Source organism: Hyperolius riggenbachi, chromosome 5, assembly GCF_040937935.1.
Source record: "Hyperolius riggenbachi isolate aHypRig1 chromosome 5, aHypRig1.pri, whole genome shotgun sequence".
NCBI lineage: Eukaryota > Metazoa > Chordata > Amphibia > Anura > Hyperoliidae > Hyperolius > Hyperolius riggenbachi.
This window is the reverse complement of record NC_090650.1, coordinates 333,750,520-333,765,770: the sequence shown is the minus strand read 5'-3', so window position 1 is coordinate 333,765,770 and position 15,251 is coordinate 333,750,520. Positions and strand designations below refer to the sequence as shown.

The following is a 15,251-nucleotide window of genomic DNA, read 5'->3' as shown; positions in this document are numbered from 1 at the left end:
GGGCTAACCGCCGCAGCCCTGCCCCATGCGCGTCTGTCATACGCGTACCTCCGCCTCTCCCCCGCCCCTCTCAGTCTTCCTTCACTGAGAGGGGCGGGGGAGAGGCGGCGATGCGCGTCTGATAGACGCGACTGGAGGCAGGGCTGCAGCCATTAGCCCTGCCTCCAGGAAGATCAGCTCCAGCGACCTTTTTCCGACCCAGGTTTGCGGGGGGTGGGTTGGGGGTGAAGGGACCCCCGTTAAGCCGCGGGATAGCGGCGTTTTAGCAGGGGCACACGTGCCCCTGCTATATATAAGACCTGAAGCGAGATTTAGTCTCGCTTCAGTGTCTCTTTAAATAATGGGAAAACGTGGGCTGTACGCCAATCCACTGGGACTCTGCCAGTTGAAAGAGAGTCACAAAAGATAAGATAAAGGGGTTTATCTATAACTGAACTTAATTCCCTTAGGACCCGAGGATGCATGCCATTCGGGCCAGGTGCCTTGTCTATTTTTAATTTATTTAGTCTTACCTTCACTTCTTCCTGCGTTAAGTAATATTACAATTGGAAGATTGAGACTCTTCTGCATCTGTTATTTGCAACAGTGCTGTTTCCTTTGTGAAGACAGAAGCAAAGAAAGCATTTAATAACTCTGCCTTACCTTGGTAAGGCAGAGTGAAAATAAACTTATGATCTATTTTTCTGCTGTACTACACATATAATTCATTATAACACTAATAGCACATATAAGAGTCTGATATGGTTTCCAGTACAGGAATATAGTTAAGAAACTTCACTTGTTATCTATGCAAAAGCACTTCTCTGAGCTCTCTGACTAATTTAGTCAGAGCAATGCTATTTTCTGAAGCACTTATACATCAAAGAAACAATGAAAGACAACTTCAGATAAGATTGTACTGCAGAGAAGTTCAAAGTGTCATTGGCTCTGCTCTGTTTCATAGTTTAAAATGCAGAGAGTAGTTGGTAAACTGCAAATATTAGAGAATGATGCAATGTTATAAAAAAGCTATATACCTGAAAAAAAAAATTATGACTTTCCTTTGCTACTAATGTTCTACTTATCCATACTACACATACAATCCATCATCTCAGAAGGTTTTTTTTTGTTTGTTTATTTGGGGGGGGGGGGGGGGGGGATTCGCTTCAGTGTCACTCTAAGGCTCCCTGCACACTGCAAATCTGTTTTGCGATGACGATTCAGATTTTTTATTCCAATTTTCCCTGAATACATTCAACAGAAAAATGGATCAAAAAATGCAGCATGCAGTAAAGATTAAAAATCAGAATCGGATGTAAAAACCGATTAAAAATCAGATTCGGAATCGCATGCAGTGTGCAGGGAGCCTAAGGAACACATTGCAAGCTTGAATGCAACATGTAATGTGAATAATACAACAGATTTTAATGGAACATTGCAAGTTTGTGCAAGCTGCTAAAACATCCATTAAGAAAAATAAGAGAGAGAAAAAAAAATCTACAGTGTAACACAGGTAACACAGCCTCAAAGTTGAACTCCAGTGGCATGTTTTCAGAAAGGTTATGGTAAGGGTAAAAACACCAAGGCCCTTTGTACTTTAAATTTAGAATAGTGCTTCAAGTCAGTACTGTAAATGTCAACCCAGCCTAGTAATTTGTTACATAATCTCTGGCCAATTCCCTACAATTACTGGCTCGTAAACTACATCAGTTTTCAAATGTTCCATTTATGAAGTAATTTGGGTGGTGCTTTGTCTGAGATTTACAACTAATGGGAGTGAGACTATTCTCAAAACAAACCTGTTACTGACTACACCTTTCATTTCCTAAAAAAATAATAATAATAAAAAAAAAAAAAAAAGTCATGTTGTGTGTAACCTAGTTTTCTGCTCTAGAAATCATTACATTTAGCTTTTGCTCCCACTAACACAGACCATAACAAATGACAGCCCGAGTGACAAATCAGAGTACACCGCTATAGGCATGGGGATTAAGGGGTAGGTGCCGCAGGTTGGTGTTAGGCATCGATAGAGGAAGGGTTAGGCATTGCTAGAGGGAGGGTTAAGCATCAGAAGGTTCTGTGTAAGAGCAGGTTAAGTCATAGTACAACATTGGTAAATAATACTATTTTACTATGGTAATTAAGTATTAGAAGGTCAGTAATTTTACCAAAACCCCCAAATCCACTCTGCTGAGTCCGGGGAGCGCTTCCTGCTTGAGGCAGAGCTTAGGGCTGTAGCTCTGCCTCTTTGCACGTCAATCCCTGCTAATCGCTGCCTCTCCCCACCCCTCTCAATCTTCCTTCACTGAGAGGGGTGGGGAGAAGCGGAGATTCGCAGGCAGATTGACGCGCATGGAGGCAGAGCTGCAGCCCTAAGCTCTGCCTCCATGGGCAGCAAAATCAAGGACCAAGAACGTCGTGGATTTTGCACAGGGGATTTGGGGGCGGGGTATAAACCCCTCGTTTTGCCCGGAGGATGGGGTGGTTTAGCAGGGCTTATAGTGCATAACATTAATAAAAAAGTGGATTCAGACTCGCTTCAGAGTCTATTTAAATGCACACAAGAATAGTTTAGCAGCCAGTGCCACGCCCTCAATTTTTTGTGTCTGCTCAGCTGATTAATTTACAGATTCCCAGGTACTTCAGAATCAGAATAATTTATTTCGCCAAGCATGAGGGGTCATGCCCGGAATTGTTTTTGGCACAATACAAATAGCTCAGGAAGAGTACATAGAAAGAGACAGGTATCAGATTAACATTACATTGTAAACACATCACATTCCCAGAGTGTCACTGAGATGTCTAATAGTTAGTCTTGTGGGCTAGTCAGATGTGCGGCAGTAGCACTGCCGGCCCTGCCGCTCGTTGAAGCTTGCTTTGATGGTAGAATGTGGAGGGAGTTAAGGAGGCTGACTGCCGAGGGGAAGAACGAGTTCCTGTGTCTCATGGTTTTAGTGGAGATGGCTCGTAGCCTCCGTCCCAAGGGCAGAATGCTGAAGTAGCGGTGGCCTGGGTGAGAGGGATCATTTGCAATCCTCAATGCTCTGGTTTTTAGTCTTTTGTTGTGCAGTAGGGCAAGTGAGGGTAGGGGGCACCCAATGATCCTCTCTGCTGACCTGATGACCCTCTGTAGTTTGTCCCTATCATTTACAGTGGCGCCAGCATACCACACCAAGATGGAGGAGCAGAGGATCGACTCAATGGTGGCGGAGTAAAAGCTGGTTAGAATTTCTTGAGTCATGCCGAACTTTCTCAGCTGGCGGAGGAAGAAGAGTCTTTGTTGGGCCTTCCGTTGGGTGGCAGTGATGTTGGGCTTCCAGCTGAGGCCACTGGAGATGGTGGTACCCAGAAGCCGGGCGCAGGGTACTCTGGTTACCTCATTGCCGCCAATGTAGATTGGAGGTGGGGTGGGAGCGGCCTTCCTGAAGTCGATGATTAACTCAACGGTCTTTGCAGTGTTTAGCACCAGCCTGTTCTCCTTGCTCCAGTTGCAAATTCTCTCCACCTGCTGACGGTACTCATGGACATTATACTTGGTGACAAGGCCAACGATGGTGGTGTCGTCAGCGAACTTGATGACCTTGACAGAGTCTGCCTCAGATCTGCAATTGTTTGTGTAGAGGGAGAACAGCAGTGGTGGCAGTACGCAGCCTTGAGGAGCTCCTGTGTTCGTGGTCGCAGCTTGAGAGTGGATGTCGCCCAATCTGACGACTTGGGACCTATTGGAAAGAAAGTCTGTGATCCAAAGTTGTAGACTTGGGTGGACTCCAAGTGCAGCTAGGTCCCTTACTTTATGGAGAGTATTGCATAATCCCGGTCATGGACTCTCCCTCATTAAAGGGCAACTGTAGTGAGAGGGATATGGAGGCTGCCATATTTCCTTTTAAAAAAAATACCAGTTGCCTGACAGTCCTGCTGATCACTGGCTGCATTAGTATCTGAATCACACCATAAACAAGCATGTGGCTAATCTCGTCAGATCTGACATGTCAGAAACACCTGATCTGTTGCATGCTTGTTCAGAGCCGAAGTATTAGAAACATAGGACCAGCAGGGCTACCAGGCAACTAAATTGGTTTAAAAGGAAATATGTATGGCAGCCTCCATATTTCTCTCACTTCAGTTGTCATTTACGGCTCATATTTAACAATTAATAGTTTCTGATATGTGGGAGGAAACTGGAATGCCCAGAGAAAACACAAGGAGAATATACAAACTCCATGCACAGAGTCCTGGCTGGAATACAAACCCGCGACTCTGGCACTACAGAGCAAGAATGTTAACCACTTAGCCACCACATTTATTAGTAGTCTCTCCTCTGAGCTATACCAGGTTTACACACGGCATACAAATGTCTGTAGCTGCAAAGTAACAACAACAGACAAGCAACAATTCGGGATTTTACAGCAGCGACAGTTCGGGCTAGCAACAGTTGTTCACACGTGACAACAAAAGGGGTAAAGACTCTGCTAGCCAGAGCCAAGAACCGGATGTTGCGTAGACATCTGTTGCTAGCAAGTCTACTGTCTGTAGAAGGCTGTAGAAGACTTCCATACACATATGAGGACAACGACAGCCCCTGCGACAGAAATCAGGAGCGAGTCACCAGTTCAATCACTCAAACATGGCCGTTTCTCCAGTCTGCTGACAGTCTTTGTCTCTTTCCGTGTCCACGCGAACGAACCGTCGCTCAAGACGCATCTGTACAGACATTTGTATGCCGTGTGTATGGGCCTTTACAGCAGACTCTGGTCAGCCTTGCTTTAACGAGCTGGTGACCCAGAAGAAGCATGTATATGAGGGCCTTCTTGGTGCTTGATTCAGGTCAGAAAATTACTAGCATAGTGAGCCCATATGACATAACTGGCAGCAGCAGCTCCTATGTGCACTTTACATAACCAAATTGACACTAACATTTTTCATTATCATCAAAATAATAGTGCATTGAAACATCATAGAAGCCCATTGATAAAAGCTGCAAATGCAAATTCAGAATGCAAAGTTACAAACATGCACAAGCTTTAGGACTGAGAAGCCAGGAAAAAGCCATTGTGTACAAACTAAAATATCTAGAAAACCTTTCACAATTCAACAGCCTTACTTCAATGTAAAAGATTCAACCTGCATTTCTATTATATCGTGTTGCATAATTAAGCAATGAAATAGATATTAAAAGCTCCAGGTCTGGCTTTTGTGAGAAATAAATGCAATGGCTGATCTCCCAAAGCACGGCAAAATAAAAGCACTCAACACAGGGATGATACAGGCAGTACAGAAGGTGGCACATTACTAGCAAGCAGTTCAGGCACAAACCGTGCAAACATGCATATTGCCAACATGTCAACTGTTTACACACTGTGGACTGGCTAGTAACATGCCATGGGCATAGCAATCACTCCTGCAACCCCTGCTATTGCCCAGAGGCTTTGGGGCTCCTCCACCTCCCCAACCACAAGTGCTGCCAGTTAGGGAAAAAAAATCCTCCCTATTTGCTCACAAAAACCTGTGTGCAGGAGCGTGTAATTTTTTCCTGCTTCCAGGCATTGCTTCACAGCAGAGCACTCTGTTGCCGTTCACTGGCTCCAGATCATGTGACCCGCAGCGACCAAGGGGGCCCCATACTATCATTTTTGCAGCGGGGCCCTATTAAGTCTAGTTACGCCCCTGCAACATGCTGCTGGGTATGCAAGGATAACTGTACCCAAAGACATAAGTAAAGAGTCACAACTACTCAGGCAGGAAGAGGAAACTACTCTAAGCAGTTTGCACTGAAAAGTACAGACTTCACATGTACATAGAAGTACACACTACTTACTGGGTCACACCACTCCAGCATTTTTCTCCATCTGGCCTACCTAAAGTCCTAGGGTAGTGAGCTGGTCTAATTCCATCACCAATACGGCCCCCAAGGCACAGCAGCTAATGTGATCCATTTGGGGGTCTTCTGTGTTCTGAAAGCCACAGGCCCCAGCATTGCTGACCAAGCAATAAGATGAGGACAAGATCAGACACCAAGAGTTTTAGTCTACAGTACTCTACAGTACTCTACAGCCACATAACGCACCACAACTGACCAGAAAGATCAGCAGAACTGCCAGGCAACTAGTACGGTTTAAAAGGAAATACATATGGCGGCCTGCATGTTGTTCTTTTTAAAACTAACATTATGTTGTTTCACTGAATCCTCAGTATGGTCAGATATGATCTAGACAAAGGCTACAAACCATTCCCACACACAGTCAGGGCCACTCATTCTCATGTGACCGTCAGCCTTGGAAGAACCTTAGTAAACCAAGCTCAGTCATTTTCCAGGCTGTATTACACAATTAAATACATATCAGTTCTAGCAGAATACTACTAGTTACTACAACAATGTGTTCAGAAGGAAAGAGTGGTAAAAAAAGACAAAAGAAGCAGCATGAATCACAAGACATTTCAATAGTGAGCATTGTGATAAAAATGTAACTACGCTTGACAGTTTACAGCCATGTAACTGACTCATACTTTACAGAGCTTCATAACTGCATTTACTGGCCATCATATGGTAGTGATTGTAACCGGTTTCCAGAGTAACTATGTATACTCAAGGTAACAAAAACTTAGCACTGTCATTGAGGAAAATATGTAACCCACATTCTATGAGCACTGAGGGCGAAGCCAGAAGGCAGCCATGGCAAATCTCAAGGCGGTTATGGGCTGGAGCCCAGTAGGAGGCTCAGTACTTTCCAGCTACATACTTATTCAGACTCCAGGAGCATCTGTCAAAATGTGTGGATAAAATGTATTTATGGGTGTTAAGGAAACAAAACAAAAAAACAGCTTTGGAGCATTTACTATAGTTTTCTGTAGTGTTTGGCACTGGTCTATTATAACAGTTTCACTATGGCTGTTGAAATTGAAGCTATGGTCAATTAATTTTCTGTATGGGTCCCATGACACCTGTTTAAAGAGAACCTGAGCCGAAAATAAAAAGTCAAAACATACACAGGTCATACTTACATCCCATGTAGTCTGCTCATCAATCTCTTTCTCCTCTCCTGCATCCTGTTTGTCCACTGTGATCAATGGAATTCTCCATCCTTTTTAAAAAATGGAGATGATCCTGTAACAGCTTCCTGGTCAGCACACTGTTAAACTGTAATATCGCCCACTTGAGCCATAGGGAAACATGGACATTACCTTGCACATTCAGATGTAACTGACAGCAGTTGATCTATAACTGACAGCAACTGGTATATTTCCGTTCTGACAAAATATTGTCAGAACTGGAAGGGATCATTGTAAGCAGAAATAGGTGAGTTTCTGAGAGGAACTGACAAGTGAGGCAAGTATGTAATATTCATTTGCAGCTACATCATGTGTTTATTTTAAATAATTTTACTCAGTTCAGGTTCCCTTTAAAGCAAAATGGTGTCCCTTTTAAAGTAAAGTAAACCAGCCAGAGACAAAATATGGACACTTGTTTATTACTGGCTTTTTAACACATGCTATCTTCCTGGCTGCAATTATTGCTCTTGTTAAAGGGAAGGTCCAAGTAAAATAAAAAAAATGAGTTTCACTTACCTGGGCTACTACCCGCCCCATGCAGCCATCCTGTGCCCTCGTAGTCACTCGCTGCTGCTCCAGTCCCCCGCTGGCAGCATGCCGACCTTGGAGGTCGACGGGCCGCATTGCGTAAATTTTTACGCATTCCCGCTAGTGCAGGAGCATTATTGCATACATTTTTACGCGCAACTGGTTCAATGCGTACATTTTTTACCACTTATGCGTAAAAATGTATGCGATAATGTTCCTGCATTAGCGGGAATGCGTAAAAATGTACGCAATGCGGCCCGCCGACCTCCGAGGTCGGCAAGCTGCCAGCGGGGGACTGGAGCAGCAGTGAGTGACTACGAGGGCACAGGATGGCTGCATGGGGCTGGTAGAAGCCCCAGGTAAGTGAAACTCATTTTTTTATTTTGCTTGGACCTTCCCTTTAAAGGACAACTAAAATGAGAACAATATGAAGTCTGTCATATTTATTTCCTTTTAAACAATATCAGTTGCCTGCAGCCTTGCTGATCTATTTGGCTGCAGTAGTGTCTGAAAAACACCAGAAACAAGCATGTAGCTAATCTCGTCAGATCTGGCAATGTCAAACATCTGATGTGCTGCATCCTACAGCAAAAAGTATTAGAGGCAGCGGATCAGCAGGGCAGCCAGGCAACTGGTATTGTTTAAAAGGAAAAATAAATATGGCAGCCTCCATATCGCTTCAGTTGTCCTTTATGTATTCATAATTCAGTCACTGTCCCCATCACACATAAAGGTCCAGAATTCAGATTTGAACTGCTTGCATGTTTTTGGTCAGATTAGTAAAGTAGAAACAGCTATTGAAGTGGGAGTGGCAGCGAGAGTGGGGTGGGCATCTGTAGGAGCCTCCCTCCGTAGAGTAATAAGGCTTCTTTATATAGATATACAGATAGAAAATGGCATCCTACTAATTTAGTCACTTAAAAGACTTCTGGCACAGCCCCACAAAAAATGGACATTAGTTAGTGCTGCGTTTGATGCTGGGCAATGTAACAAAATAGTAGCTACTGGCAGGAGTTTAAGGTCAACAGAACTCACACCAAACCGCCAGATAATTTCAGGAGCCTGGCATGCTTGCTCTAAATGCCGCCTCCCCCCCCACAAAAAAAATGCATGGTTTGCCCTGTTGTGATGCATTATGGGATTGGTTGCAGAACATGTAGAAGTGATGACAACAGGAAAGTCTTACCACATCTTTGTGGAAACTCTCTATATACAGCATTTCATTAAAACATGGTTTAGTAAATAAACATTAAATGCAGGGTTAAGCAACACGCAAGCTTACTGAAACACAAGTAGTTTGTTGCCTCATGAAATGGTCAAAGCCTACACCGATGCCCATGTGGTCTTTCCATAAATCTAGAACTACCTCTGTCTGTTCCAATACCTCTATCCTAGCTGCATACTATAAAAAGCTTCAACTTTCTATTTTTATAAGGACAATATGTTCTTTTCAGTTGAGGCACTCACACGAGTAAAATATAAATATATAAATGGGAGCATCTCCCAAATTCAATCTCCTCTAAACAAGGATGGCTTTTTTTCCCACAAAAATGTGATTTATCTTTATTTGCAGTATATGAGGTCTGGCTAAGCATACAGTTCTGTGTTCCTATCTTACAGAGACATTCCAGATGTTTCATGATCAGGGGATATTTCACTTTTCTTCAAGACTAAAGTTAACCACCCACTGAAAGAATGAGAGAAAAGTAGCTTACAGGAAAGTGAGAAAAATATGGCATTCCCACTAAAAATGCAATAAGGCAGCTTTGTTCAAAGCATCTTGTCGCATTTGAGCACTCCAGATTCCGTTAATACAATATGAATTTTAATATGCAAAAAATTAAACAAACAAAAAAAATAATAAATAAATTTAAAAAAATACATGCGCGCCAATTTATATCCAATATCTACAAAGTTGTCTTACAGTACCTAAAGGGAATCTGAAGTTAAAATAAACTTATGATACAATGAACTGTATGTATAGGACAGCTAAGAAATACAACATTAGTAGCAAATAATAGAGCCTCATATTGTTTCCAGGATAGGAAGAGTTAAGAAACTTCAGTTAGCTATGCAAAAAAAAAAAAAAAATCTTCCCTGAGCTCTCTGACCCAACTTAGGTCTGAGACAATCCTATATAAAAACTGATTACTTTTTACTTTGCTACTAATGTTCTATTAATTATCCGTACTATACATACAATTTAGCATTTTTTTCCGCTTTAATATCACTTAAAGAATACAAATATTGCAAAAACTTTTCATAGCCAAACGATGCATCCAGAGCAGTTTTTTTTTATTTTCTAGAATGTTGGGAAAACCTCAGGAATAAACAGCGTGGTCCTGCCTTCCATAGACATGTCATCATGCACGCGTATTCATCCTCAGAATTTGGGTTTTAGATAAAAAAAAAAAAATAAGTAAATAAGCTTTTTGCACATGATATTTTGCTCTGTATGTAGACAAATCTTTTCAGCAGATTAGTAGGGGCTTTAAGGCCCAGCTTTGTAGTGCAGAAAGAGAACAGAAGCTCAGTATGTTTGAACAACTCTGCAATAAAAAAAAAAAAAAAAAAAAAAATTAGATAGAGGAGCAAGTTAACTCCATCTACCTCACAGCATCAGGGAAATAGATTAATTTATAATTTGTCATATTCTTCTCCGTGTTTTTTCCCCCATTTCTATGGGCGTTCTGGTTCTGGAAACAACTAGGATGCATCAGAAATGTAGAATCACAAAGTAGTAGTATGTGGCAGTTTTTTCAGTGTCCCTCATATTTTGCCGCAACTATTCTAGACCCCCGTTGCCAGCTTTCCATTACCCTGTAAAAGTGTTGAAGCCATAGCCCCTCAATTTAGAGCCATAAGAATCAACAGTCCATAGATGGGGCTAGCCCATTATGGTTTAAAAAATACAAAAAAACATTTTCTGAAACTGTATTTGTTCTCTGGTTGAAAAGAGAGATTATTAAAACGTAAAATGCTGGAGAAAAAAAAAAAAAACTAACTAACAACAACACAAAACAAGAAGACGCACATGCCTTAAATGCATGCTTTTCTGTAAAAACAAGAATCGCTGGTTACCGGACGATGATTAAGTCACAAATATAATAATAATAATAATAATAATAATAATAATAATAATAATAATAATAATAAATATATATATATACACACACACACACACACACACACACACACACACACACACACATATACACAGTGGAGGAAATCATTATTTGACCCCTCACTGATTTTGTAAGTTTGTCCAATGACAAAGAAATGAAAAGTCTCAGAACAGTATCATTTCAATGGTAGGTTTATTTTAACAGTGGCAGATAGCACATCAAAAGGAAAATCGGACGTCCGCCGGGCTGTACTGCGCATGCGCAGTAGTTCTGCGCATGCACAGTACAGCCCGGCGGACGTCCGATGACGTCAGCGCGCCGGCGTGGGACGCAGAAGTCCCAGGAAATGGAGCGCAGAAGAGCCCGACCTGGCAGCCGGCCTGGCCAGGTCGGGCACCGGAGACCACCGGGAGCCTGCGGAGCGGCGGCGAGGGCACCTCCTGCCTGCCACGGGCTGGAGGAAGCCCCAGGTAAGTGGAAATTTATTTTTATTTTTTAATCCCCTCCCTGAACCTTCCCTTTAAGATTATTTTTTCGATTTTCCTTTTGATGTGCTATCTGCCTCTGTTAAAATAAACCTACCATTGAAATGATACTGTTCTGAGACTTTTCATTTCTTTGTCATTGGCCAAACTTACAAAATCAGTGAGGGGTCAAATAATTATATATATATATATATATATATATATATATATATATATATATATATATATATATATATATATATATATATATATATATATATATATATATATATATATATATATATATATATATTTGTGATACGATTTTGCCTGATAACAAATGTCCTGCATGCTGCATTTCTCTTTGAGTTCCCAGCTTCCAGTGACATTTGTAAAACGCCAATACAGAACTTGCATTGTAAAATCGCATTGTGTTCTGCGAAGTTCATTGTAAATCATCCCTCCACTTTAGGTTGGAAATTTTCCTAAATACTGCTATAACAAAAGTTTTTGTTAAGTGAAATAAGACACTTTAATCACTGTATAACAGGATCATTACAATTTAAATAATTAATGTTAATATCTTCACTTCTGCTACTGGCAACAGACCTGTCAACAAGCCACTTCCACTGTTTATGACACTGACAGGATTTATAGGATGACCCTTGCAGGTTAAGCCAGATAATGGAGCATAGTTCTATGAATGACACTAGGACATGCCTGCAGCACCATGTATACAGTGCTGATGTAGTAGAATACTAAATGAGTTGCGAGGAGGCCACCTGCACTCAGCAAAGTATCTCTGAGAGACCATGAGCCAGATGTGTTCTATCATCTCACAAAAATCCCACCGCTTCAATGTACAGCATGGAACCACAGTAACATACACTTCATAGTTGTGAGCAATGAATACCACCCATGTATTTGTGTGCTGGTGTCTGAATCAGTGAAATAAACCTATTCAGGCTCAGATCCTGGCTTCTAACCAAGCAGCCTGGGTCAAAATGCTGCTGAATTCCTCATTTTTCTGTTTCTGCACTTTGTCAGGCTGTATTATTTAAAAAAAAAAGAAAAAAAAAAGCAATAAAATTAAAATGAGCAATGTAATGGTCTCTGATGGCAAGTAGTGAATTTAGAAGAGGAGATTCATGTTACCAAATGGAATTTATAGATGTTTACAAAGCCATACTTTACAAACTCCCACGCATACTGGAGTATAAAATGCTACTAATTGTTCACATCTTTATAACATTTGTGAAAATCATCAATTGGATTCTTAAATTATTTGCAATGTACATTAAAAGAATAACAAAGACAAAGACCATTGACGAGATTTAAGCTGGCCATACACGTATAGGTTTCCACCTAATGTTCCAAATCTATTGATTCCTTTCAGAAAAAGTGATTTAGAAGGAATCTATTCCTACCATACACTGCAAATCCATTTACAAACTTATTTTTTAAAAAGGAACCAGAGGTGTGAGACCTATAGAAGCTGCCAGATTTATTTAATTTTAAACCATACCAGTTGCCTGGCAGTCCTGCTGATCTCTCTGGTCAGCAGTCTGAATTACACACCCAAAACTAGAATGCCACTAATCCGTTCACATATTTGTCAGAAACATCTGATGTGCATGCCTGATCAGGGTCTACGGCTAAAAGTATTACAGGCAGAGGATCAGCAAGACAACTAGGCAGCAATGCCCATTGAAATAAATATGCCAGTCTTCATATGTGTCATCTCTGCTTCCCTTTAGGCCTCTTTTACACTTGGACACTTTTTTGAGTTACCTTTTCTGCATGCAGGGTAACGCAACAGCAAATAAAAAGTGTATGGGGCCCAGCACACGTAGCGTTGTGTTGGTAACTGATGTTGCCAACCCGCTGCAAAGTCAACAGCATGTTACAGTGCGAGTTCCACAGAGATGACGTGGTGGCACGATTTATTTAAGTCAATGGGTGTTGCGGAAATTAAACATTTCTGGGCAGCGGTGGTGCGAATGTGCGCAACGATGCAAATACGACAGGAAAGGCAGGAGTCCAGGAAGCGGTATACTTCCTATCAAGAAGGGAGTAGGACACTGGGTGAAGGGCAGCTTCATGCGACAAAGTGCGTGCCAGGGGTGTGTGCGAGCCGCATGCGGGGTGGTGGCACTATGCATATGACCCTCTCACCGCACTCTGCCGCAGGGTTATATGAATGTTTTGGCATGGCAGCTGCATGGGGGTGAAGACTTGCAACGCGCTGGCCATGTATAAAACAGGCCTTATGCTATTGGCTATCCTCAGGCTAATAAAAAATGCAACTGGTTATTGTGTACAAAACTACATACGTGACATGGGATTGTTCCATTTACTATTTTGTTACTTTCTCCTGCCTTTGTATAAGATGTAATCTGCAGTCTGGTAATTAATACTACATTCCAAACACTACAAGTCCTAGCTTTAAAAGGACAACTGAAGCGAGATGGATATGGAGGCTGCCATATTTATTTCCTTTTAAGCAATACCAGTTGCCTGGCTGCCCTGCTGATCTTCTGTCTCATACTTTTAGCCATAACCCCTGAACAAGCATGCAGCAGAGCAGGCGTTTGATGTCAAATCTGACATTAGCTGCATGCTTGTTTGTGGTGTGATTCAGACACAACAGCAGCCAAAAAGATCAGCAGGGCTGCCAGGCAACTGGTATTGTTTAAAAGGAAATAAATATGGCAGCCTCCGTATTCCTCTCACTTCAGTTGTCCATTAAAACAGAACACTAACCAATTGGATAAATGTAATGGTGAAACTGCAAGGACCAGGTTTGTAGATCACATATTTTACTATTTACCACCACATTTTTAGTACAATATTGGAAAAGTCATACATCAAATCCATAGATTGTTGCCTTTGGATACCCAGCTAAACCGGATTGCATTCTATGGCAGCTGTGACTTGCCTTCTGACATTACACTAGGATAATAAATGCAGATGGGAGTCACAGCATTCATAATATACCAGCAGGAATCTACGGTACTTAATCTCTAACAAACATATGTGAGATCCTTAACTGTTTTAAGCATTGGAAGCAAGTGCTTATTTCTAATTATAATTTTTAAATTACAGCCCAGTCCTACTGAAAAACTAGTCATACCTCGACTTACTAGTTCTCATTTGCTAAGGCTGTTCAAGATTGCAAAACCTCAACAAACCATGGCCTGGGTAGAATATACTGTACATTTACTGCCTTTAGGTCAGAACGTTGGTGTGTGCCACCTCAAGCCCCAGCAACATTTGCTAAAGGGTTATTATAATATTGGCTGTGTATTTATAGCTGCATGTACACAGAGTGTATTTATAGCTGCATGTACACAGAGTCCGTGAAATTTCCTTTTGCAATACATTAAGCTTGTGCTGGATTAATTAGAAGATGTCATCTCTACAGGAAAAAGCTGATAGAATATTGGGAAAATTACTGATATTGTACTAAATTTTTTACTATGACCCAACCTAAACCTACTCACTCACACACACAGGACCCTCTTTCTAAATGCCAGACCCAACACCCTCCCGGTAGTGCAAAACAGGACTGTTAAGACTAACAATCCCCCCCCCCCCCCCCCCCCAGGATGCCCAGCCCTATCCACCAGTGTCTTGGTGAAAGGAGCACTTTTCAACAGGACGCATCTTACGCCGATTTCAACTATTCAGGGATGGATTACAAACACATGCAATATACAGTAACCACAAATCTTTACTATAGGCCAGGGCTGTTCCTAGGCATAGGTCACCTGAGCATGTGCCTTAGGCTTACATAACCAGAAATGCATGTCACAAGTTTGTAAATGTACAGCACTAAGCATACACTGCAAACACTTACTCTAGTAGCACAGTGTCTAAGTAGCCACCAATTTTTTCATGTAGCTCTGGGTAAAATGATCACCCCCAATACAGCATCTACATAAAGTTTGTATCTTCTACTTTTGTTTTGCATACATTACCTACTAGTGACCCAAACGGGTAGATATCCAGGAGTCTAACTGAATGAGCTATACTCTGCGTGTATGTTTCTATCTACACTATAAAGAACTACCGTATGTGTAACATTAGCTCTACAGAAAGACAAAAA

At 41.6% G+C, this 15,251-nt stretch overlaps 1 protein-coding gene across 2 annotated transcripts in view; it reads right to left on the bottom strand.

Moving 5' to 3' along the window:
- The window catches only part of MAPRE2 (microtubule associated protein RP/EB family member 2), a 241,828-nt gene that overhangs the window by 170,644 nt on the left and 55,933 nt on the right, over positions 1 to 15,251 (bottom strand). The window contains exon 3 of one of the 2 annotated variants that reach the window (XM_068237353.1): positions 513 to 595. The exons of the other annotated variant lie outside the window; for it this stretch is intronic. The gene's annotated coding sequence lies outside the window, so the exon portion shown is untranslated. The remainder of the gene's footprint in view (positions 1 to 512; positions 596 to 15,251) is intronic. 2 annotated transcript variants of the gene reach the window in all.